The sequence below is a fragment of the Eptatretus burgeri genome, chromosome 13, assembly GCF_056783735.1.
Source record: "Eptatretus burgeri isolate ZD-2024b chromosome 13, Ebu_testis_v1, whole genome shotgun sequence".
In the NCBI taxonomy this organism is placed as follows: Eukaryota; Metazoa; Chordata; class Myxini; order Myxiniformes; family Myxinidae; genus Eptatretus; species Eptatretus burgeri.
The window spans coordinates 59,642,333-59,652,332 of record NC_140973.1 but is presented as its reverse complement, the minus strand read 5'-3'; the positions used below and the strand labels follow the sequence as shown (position 1 = coordinate 59,652,332).

Genomic DNA, 10,000 nt, shown 5'->3' with positions numbered 1-10,000 from the left:
GTGACTTCGGCCTAAGCTGCATCATCTTTCATAAATAAAGCAAATTTATCTCCATTTTGTAAATTTTCTTTTGGTTTAAAAGTAATCATAAATTATTTAAAAAACAAAAATGTTATTTAATTTCTGAATCCCGAGGTGACTTTTGGGACATCCTGTATATGTATATATAAATCGATACGTTAGCAAAGGTGGTAACCTTTTTCTGCAAACTCTTTTTTCACCCTTAAGGATTATGTTATTAGATGAGGAGTAACATCTATATATTACTAAAACTCTCATCTTGTGTGTGTGTGTGTGTGTGTATATATATATATATATATATATATGTATATATATATATATATATATATATATATATATATATATATATATATATATATATATGTATGTATGTATGTTCCCAAAATACAGCCAAAACGATACATGATAGCGCAAAAATTTTCGGGCTACCTTACCATTTGCCTGCGGTGTGCAGTTTCAAGTTTCGTTCAAATCGGGCAATGAAAAAATTATTTAAAAATCAATTCCCGATTCAGTCAAGTTTTGGGATGACGATCAATAAAGCACAAGGACAAACCATGGAGAATGTGTTGATATACCTCGAGGAACCCGTTGGCCGAACGATGACTCCTGAGGTAAATGCTCAAATTTTCTTCAAGTTTAAGTTTGACCACTAATTAATATTAAAATTTCGTGTCTTTTTTTCTTTCCATCAAACACTGTCACAATGGGAACCCAACAGGTTCACGGGTCATCGAGTTACTTTTAAATCCATGCACAGGTTGTGTTTGTACTATTTTCGGTTTTTGAATAGTTAGCGATTAAGAGGTCACATGACTCCTTCGCCTATCTTACCCATCGTTTTAAGTTATTTTTCACGTCTGATACTATATTTGACGATCGAAGCTCACCATCTCAACAATCATATTGGTATCTGGGCTGAAATCTGACAAAAAAATGGCCTTTTATGGATCGACCTTGTAGATGGTGACAGGTGTTGGCTCGAGATATTAATTGTGAGAAAATTAACCCAAACACCCAATTTTCATTCACCCACTCCCTTGGAGTTCCTTTCGTACACATGCAAAGTTTTGGGCCGCTAGGTTTCATGGTTTTGAGTTATGGAGGAGACACACACACACACACACACACACACACACACACACACACACACACACACACACACACACACACACACACACACACACTTTTAATGGAAGATTAACATCGCCGCTCCCCGACTCCCGATCTTCTCTTTCTTTCCACAATATACAGGCGTCAATACCAAAAGATATGGAACCTTTTATTTACATACCGGTATTCCGAGAAGTTTCTGATAAATCATTGTCCATTTGTTTCATAAAAATTATTAATTTACCAAAGATTGAGGGTGCATGAAAAATTAGAACGGTACTCGATAGAGTGCATACACCTCCGCCAGGTTGAACAGTTCACGTTTTGCATCCACTGATAGGCTGGATCTGGATCTGGACCCGAACCAAAATCGAATCGGCTCGTTCTTGTCACCAACCCAACTCATTCACACTGTTTTGAGATATAATGTGATACATATCATTTTTGGCCCCATCTCTCAATGAATAGTGAATAATCAATTAAGAAATTTAAAAATCTCGGCTCAGGATCGTCACCAAAATCTAATAGGCCGGGGGCCAGTGGGACCTACCTTGCACCCCCCCCCCTTGCGACAATTTTTCACTGATACCACAGTGTTCATATATATCCCAAGTATCAGAAAAAAGATGTTCCCAGAAAAATAACTCACTTTCACTATGCTTTATTAAGCTGTTTCCATTTTTGCATGTAATTAAGCTATCCAAACATTATTCTACATCTCTGACAACAAAGGAAATATGTTCACCTTATTCCTTGACCCTCCAAACATATGTGTAGATTCCTCATTTACAAATTTCCATGCACCAGAAGTTGAGATATTTACGAAAATGAGAATTTCCATAATGGCGGATCCTAATTTGCATATCAATGCATTGAAAATTATTTCCACTACTTTTACTCAAACAGAAAATAGTTGTTTCCCTTAAACACCAACAGACATCATAAGTCGAGGTTATGTATTATATCAGGCCGAGGTAATTAGTTTCATTGATTAATCTGATTTCGCATGATTTTCGAACGATTCATTGTGCTTTGTATTTTATGCAAATCAGCCTACTTTAAAAAAATTCAATAATTTGAATATTTTTTTTTGCCAACCTGGCTTGTATCTGACAACAAACACTTAAGTAATGTTTTTTTTGACAAAAAACTGACATGTGCGGTAATTACAAGGAAAGAAAATGGAAATTCTTGCATTTTTTGTGGGAATTATTGTCTTTTAGTCAAATTTAATTAATATGCAAATGAGCTAATTAGTATAAACAAAATATATTTTATTACGTAAATGTATAATAAGCTTTAATTTGACACCAACTTTGTGATTTTATGTTTATATTTGACGGAGATATTGACATTTTGCCGATCTTTGTGAGATTCGTCTATTTTTGATTGGTTGCCATGGAAACAGCTTAATAAAGCATAGTGTAAATAAGTTATTTTTCTGGGAACATCTTTTTCCTGATACTTGGGATATATAAGAACACTGTGGTATCAGTGAAAAATTGTCGCAAGGGGGGGGGGGGGTGGGGGGGTGCAAGGTAGGTCCCCACGGGCCCCCGGCATATAACCATTCGTCCTTGTCACACTTGACACACCCAACCCATCCACCAAATTTAGTCGGAATTTGAGATATCCTGCTCACAGACAAACAAACAAACAAACAAACAAACAAACAGGGGTGAAAACATGACCTCCATCTACCTTTGGTGGAGGAGGTAACAAGGATGAAATCGATATGGGGGGGGGGGGAGGTAGAGAGGTTGTGGTGGGGGCTTGTAGTGGAGTTTATAGACCATCTGGAGTCGGGTGGAGTCGGCCAGAGAATATACCCAATGTAAAAGGGATTAACTATTGATTTATCGATATATCTAATCGATTAATAATTACGATTTTCATGTGGAATTAAAATTTGTCCAGGTAAAAGGAATTCCTAATTTAACCCTTTAAAAAAAAATAAAACATTATTTTTTAAACCTCAAACACAGCCCAGTTTGTTACCTGCCTATAGTTTTACCTGTTATATTTACTTAGTTACCTGTTTACCTTACAGGAGTGGGGGAGCTTAAAGTGAGCTCAAATGAAATGTCTTTCACCGCAGAGCAACCACTTTGAAACCACTGTGGTTAGTGGTATTTCCCATTCTGCAGCACATGTTTTTGAGAAACGAAGTGATGAACAAAGTCGGATTATAACTATTGCATTGTTTTATACATCAAACCAAACAAATACACAGAGGAAACAAAGCAGATTAACTATACACAAAGGAATTATTAAATTATGAGCTGTAATATGTTCTCATTTGTCTCCAGTTGAGTAAACTATAAGGTTGCACCGAATGTGGTAGCCTACTGTGATGCACATGAAAGTGATAGTTATAAAGGTAAACAAACCGTCCTGATCTACCTCTATCAGGGGGACAATTACACCGTGCAACCAACAAGGGAGGGGGGAGGGGGGAGCAGATCAGTCCGGTTCAGCACGGTCACGTGCAATGACGTCATGACAATAATCACGTAAAGGTCAAACTCAAACAGCAGCAAATCCCAAAGGTTGAATAACGTTGGATATTAATATTGCACGTCATAGTCACCAGGTCTTGCTCTGAGACTCCTCTCGCTGAGGACTGCAGGGATAGTTTACATTTGTGCACAATATGACATAAAATGATAAAATCATTCCTTTTCTCCAACAGCCTCATCTCAGATCATCAATTCGGATTCATACCTGGTCACATTTACCTTGGACATGCTGCTGCTTTCACTCTCCCAGAAATGGTGGAGGCCCTCTATATCAGACATGAGATCAGGGTAATCTCGGGACATATCTCGAGATTTTGATACAGTCTGGCATCCTGCCTTGCTCTCCAAACTGTCTGCCAATAGAATCCAAGGCCAACTTTACTCTTGGATTCCTGACTTCCTCCACTCTCTTAGCCAATGTGTGCCACTCAACAGAACCCTTTCATCTCCTCTCCCTCTAAAGGCTGGAGTACCACCAGTCAGTGTTCTAGGCCCCATCTTATTCCTAATCTTCATCAATGATCTCACTGACTTTCTGGAGAATCCTCTTTATCTCTTTGCTGATGACTCCACTCTCTACCGTGACATCTCTCATCCTTCTGACAGACAGGCAGCAACCTCTTCCCTCTCCATGCTTTGTTCCCCTCAGGTATCTGCAGGACACACATGGTCCATCAGCAACCCCCTCCTGGAGAAACTGCCTAAATTCAGGATCACAACTGCTCACCTCCAATCATTCATTCCTCTCTTTTTCCTGCCTGTGGAACCACCTTCCATACTCCATTCAATCTCATTTTCCCTCCAAGTCTTCAAGACAGCTGTTCACCACCTTCTCAAGTGATCCCCCATCCAAAGCCATGATATTTTCTACACCCGTTAAACCACCCTGCATCTCTCCATAAATTTTGCTTGTGTATCCATATTGTTCACCCTTAGCGTTCTCCCTTACCCCTCAAATCAAGGCCGGATTAACCCAAGGGCAACCGGGGCATGTGCCCCGGGGCCTCCACCACCCAACACGTGCCCCGGGGCTTCCACCACCCAACACGTTCCCCGGAGCCTCCACCACCCAACACGTGCCCAAGGGCCTCCACCACCCAACACGTGCCCAAGGGCCTCCACCACCCAACACGTGCCCCGGGGCCTCCACCACCCAACACGTGCCCCGGGGCCTCCACCACCCAACACGTGCCCCAGGGCCTCCACCACCCAACACGTGCCCCGGGGCCTCCACCATCCAACACGTGCCCCGGGGCCTCCACTACTCAAAGGCTCATCCAGGATTAAGCCAAGCCATGTCGGCCCAAGCCGTCTGCAGAAGCGTTATCCAGTATTCACAATCATTAAACCTTCCATTTCAGTTTTCCCATCAGTGTAAAACAAGGATTATCAAATATATATCGAAAGATTGCAGCCAAGAGCATTTCATGGTGTTTGAGAAGACCAGAGCATGTATGGGCCTCAGGCCTCGAACAACTTCTTTCCCCAAATCGATCGTGTTGATGTTGTTGATGTTGTTGATGATGTTGGTGTTCATGTTGTTCATGTTGTTGTTGATGTTATATGCGAATATGCAATCCTGTCCTTGGTGGTAATAAAAACATCTGAAATTATGTATTTTATCCAATATAATTTAACTCGTGGAGCCTGCAATGTTTTTAAGGCAATGAATGATACTCAAAGAAAATTGAATAGGGGTGCCGCAGGATAACATATGAGAGTTTTGGGTGTCATCAGTGAAAAAGGTTGAAAACCACTGATATACTTTATCATTCATGGCAGAAAGGGCCTCCACCACCCATATGTGTGCCTCGGGGTCTCCACTACCCATATGCGTGCCTCAGGGTCTCCACCACCCATATGTGTGCCTCGGGGTCTCCACCACCCAAATGTGTGCCTCGGGGCCTCCACCACACATATGTGTTCCCCGGGGCCTCCACCACCCATATGTGTACCCTGGGGCCTCCGCCACCCATGTGTGTGCCCCGGGGCCTCCACCACACGTGTGTCACGGGGCCTCCACCACCCATGTGTGTGCCCCAAGGCCTCCACCACCATAAATCTGGTACTGCCCTTCATCGTTTCCTGCATCCCTTGTTTGTCTGCCTCCAGATACTTTCTCTCTCCTCCCTGCTGTTGGTATTTTCTTCTTTCTCCTGCTGTTCCCCTTGTGTTGTCTTCTGATTTGTTCTGTGTTATAGTTCTTCCACGAGCTTAGAGCAAGTACTCAAATAATAACAATAATAATGATAATCGCCTTGGAGCTGTATACCCCAGGTTTGAATCCCGACTCAGATGTAAACTGTCACCCTGGTGTTTTGCATGCAGGACAAAGTATCATTGTGCACATAGTCAATCTCCATCAGAGGGATGTAAAGCTAGGTGTACTGTCTGGCAGCATGAGTTGATGTAGGTTAGAGATCCCATGGTGATGGGTGTATTTCGTGAACAGTATGCGAGTTGTCGCCAGCACCCTGAATAAATGACAAATTCCTGCACAAATCATCCGAAGCGAACGTTAGGTCCAGCCAGCGGTTCTTGAAAGACGGGCCAAAAACACTCCCCGGCCGACCCCACAAGAAGGTTCGAATAATTGGGGTTAATGAAGAACTGTAGAAGATTAAAATCATGAATCGTATTGACACAGTCACTCAAATTTGAAAACATAATCAGCCCCCAACAATGTGTGTGCTGACTACTCAATCAAAATTTTAATAAAAACCCACAAAATGAAATATAATATCACTTTGTACTGATCATTACACCTCAGCTGCTCTGAGTAACTCAGATATTAACATTCAATGGGGTTTAAAGGTGTTCTCCCCTGCTTAGGTTCATATCTCTCATCAGGAGACACGTCCCTCCGTGTATCATGTTTCATTCCAAAAGGGTGCCTGCTGTCCTACAGTAATAAAAATGGTATCGATGGAAAGACAATAATCAATTTACTTCGAACAAAAATTTATGTCCGCTTCATCACGAATAAGTCCGTTTGAAAAGCCCTCTTTCGGTGATTGAAGAAGAAGTGGGAATGAGAGCTGATTGCAGCGGTTCCAACGGTAACATTTATTCATCTCTGACAGAAGGAACCCTTTTGAGTTCAGAAAGACATGTAAGGAGCACAAAAAAAATCTAACAGATTAAGCTCTTTTTAACCATTCACTGACTCACTGACATCCATCCAAATCCATTGGGACCATACTCTGTGCCATCACCAGTGCTGCCGAAGCAGTCTCCTTGGCTATTGGGCACAATCCTGGACAGGTCACCACTCCGCCACAGGATACCAGCAAGCTGGCATCCATTTTGCCAACCTCAGAAGGATGACAGGCAGAGTCAATCCCACCTGGGATTAATTCAACAGTCAAACAAGATTTGAACTCAGGATCTTAGGCCCAAACACCCAAACCATAAAGCCAATACCAGGCATACTCAACAACTCACTGACTGATATTAAAGATTGGTACCTTCCGGGTGATGTAGAAAGCTAAAATTTTGGGTGCCAGTGGACATCGAAGCCGGTACACCGGGGAAAAAAAAATCACAGAATCATCAGATAACATCCAGAAATGAAAATATGAATCAATGAAAAAAACAAAAATTGAAAAAATGCAGGTGAACGACTCGAGACAATGGGGAAACACGGTGATTTTGGTGCTGACGGACATCAAAGCTGATACATCAGAAGAAGAAAAAAATCACAGAACCATCGGAGAGCAATCGTAAATGAAAATATAAATAAATGAAAAAAGCAAAGAAAACAAATAAATGTAAAATGAAATGCAGGTTTGTGACCCGAGACAATGCGGAAGCACGGTTCATAAGTTTACACGATGCAACGGATTACTGACGCGCATGGACTATGCAGGTCACAAATCTCATTTAAGTCTCTCTTAGCAACCGCTCATTTGGACACAAAGTCTGACCAGTAATAGCCAAGGATTCTCCGAAGATATCTGGTACCAAAGGAATTAAGTCTCCATCTCAGATCCCTGTTTAGAATCCAACTCTCACATCCGTAGAGCAAGACTGGAAGCACCAAGGACCTAAAGACTCGGACTTTCGTCCTCCCGCACAGGTACAGGCAGAGCCACACCCCATGATCCAGTGAATCCATGACTCCCCAGGCCCAATGCAAACAATGATTGACCTCTGGCTCATAGCCAGCAGAGACATGAATATCACTGCCAATGCAGGTGAATCTCTCCGTGACATCAACATCCTCACCACAAACAGGTACAGACAAGATCGCAGCATCCAAGATGTCAATGAAAGCCTGGATCTTACCTTTTGACCCAGGAAACCTGTAATCACAGTGGCTCCGACTCCTCATTCAGCACCTCGAGGGCCCCCAAAAGGATATTTAGTCTCCACAAAGATGACTGCATCATCTACGAAATCAAGGTCAAAGATCTTGACATTTCCAAACTATGCACTGCAGCATGATCTCTCCAACATCTCCCCAGAATCCAGTCCATACAAGCACTAAAAAGTGTGGGGGGTGGGGAAGTACACACCCCTGACAAACTCCAGTAACAACTGGAATTAAGTTGAAGATGGTAATCACCACATGTCACAGCTCTCTCAGTCCCAGAGTATAGTTCAAACATCAGATCGATCAGTTTTGGTGACACCCCACGAAGACCAAGAATCCTCCAGAGGGCATCCCAATTGACAGAATCAAACGCTTTACAGAGATCAACAAAGGTTGCAAACAGCCCCTGCCGAAACTCTCATCTGTGTTCGGTGAGGACCCAAAGAGCAAGGATACGGTCGATCGTTGACCTCTTTGGTGTAAAGCCTGACTGCTCTGGACGCTGGTGCTCAAGCAGATGGCAGCGAACCCTATCAAGAATTATCCAAGCAAAGACCTTGCCCCGCACTGATAGCAGCATCACCCCTCGGAAGTCGTTGCAGTCCTGGTGATCACCCTTCCCTTCCCAGAGAGGGACGACAAGGCCCCTGTTGCAGTCAGCTGGGATGATGCCTGTGTTCCAGGAAGAGCACAGAACTGCGTGCATTGACACAAATTCAGCATTTCCACCAGCCTTGAGAAGTTCAGCATGGATGCCACAGATTCCAGGAGCTTCATCCCATTTCAAGCGGTTCACCGCAGCCTGTGTTTCCACAGATGAAGGTGGATCATAGTTGATTGGAGGGTCAGCAATAACGATAGTAACACCCCTGACATCCATACTAACAGCTGGTGGATCAGCCTGATACAGCAACTCAAAGTAACCGGCCCAGCGGGCCTTCAATTTGGACTCCTCTGTCAAGAGCCTACCCACCATCCACTCTTACTGCAATACACTGAGGGATGGGCTTGGAGAAACGCAATTCGCGAATTCACCTGAAAGCAGGATGAGAATCACCTGACCACAGGTGATGCTCCATCCCCTCACAGAGATTCCTCACACATCGGTCTCCTTGTCCACCGTTTGCGCATGTAAGTTTTATGCCTCAACTCCATGAACAACTCAGCTCTGCCATTAAGCCTGGCCCTGTGACTCTGATCAATGGTATCCAGTGTCCCTTGAGAGACAAAATTATTCTTCACCCTTCAGTGAGTTCTAAGACATCCACGGGCAACACCAAGGATGGTGATCTTGAAGGCACTCCACAACTCTTTAGGATTCCCCACACAGACCCCCCAAATCCCCACTCAGCCTGTTCGCAAACTCCTCAGCTCCCCTCTCATCATTGAGCTTGCCAACATCCAGCCGAGGCTGGGATGGTACCATTCTCCTGGATTTAAGCTGCAACATCAGAGTTGCTACCACAAGCCTGTCGTCGGTATTGAGGAACTGAGCACTCCGGTGGACCCTGCAGTTCTGAATCATCCTCAAGTGACCATCAATGAGCACATCTTCAATCTCTTTTGTCACACCACCAGCGTTGGAATTCCAAGCCCAGCGATGAGCCTGTGGGCACTGAAACGATGAACCAGCCACCCTCAGTCCATGATTTTTTTACAAAGTCAAGGAACTTAGTGCTATTCTGGTTCACAGTTCCAGACCCATGGGGACCAAGGATACGGTCAATCATGGGGACCAACACGTCACATAACTGTCCCTATCAGTTGCAGTCAATGCATTGAAATCCCCCAAGACGAGAATAGTATCTCACCGAGAGCACTGATCAACCACAGACTCGAGCGTGACATAGAATGCATACTTCACGGTGAGATCACTCGCCTCAATCGCAGCATACACAGAGAACAGAGAAATGACACCCAAGGAGTGACAAATTCTTAGTCTCATGATATGCTCGTTGACCAGTGTTCCCTCAATTATCATTGGAGTCACATTATTGGACACAGCTACAGCAACTCCTTGGGCATGGTAACC

At 43.5% G+C, this 10,000-nt stretch overlaps 1 protein-coding gene across 2 annotated transcripts in view; it reads right to left on the bottom strand.

The window, feature by feature from the left end:
- WDR17 (WD repeat domain 17) overlaps nucleotides 1–10,000 on the bottom strand; it is a 107,238-nt gene that overhangs the window by 91,089 nt on the left and 6,149 nt on the right. The gene's annotated exons all lie outside the window — the stretch shown is intronic.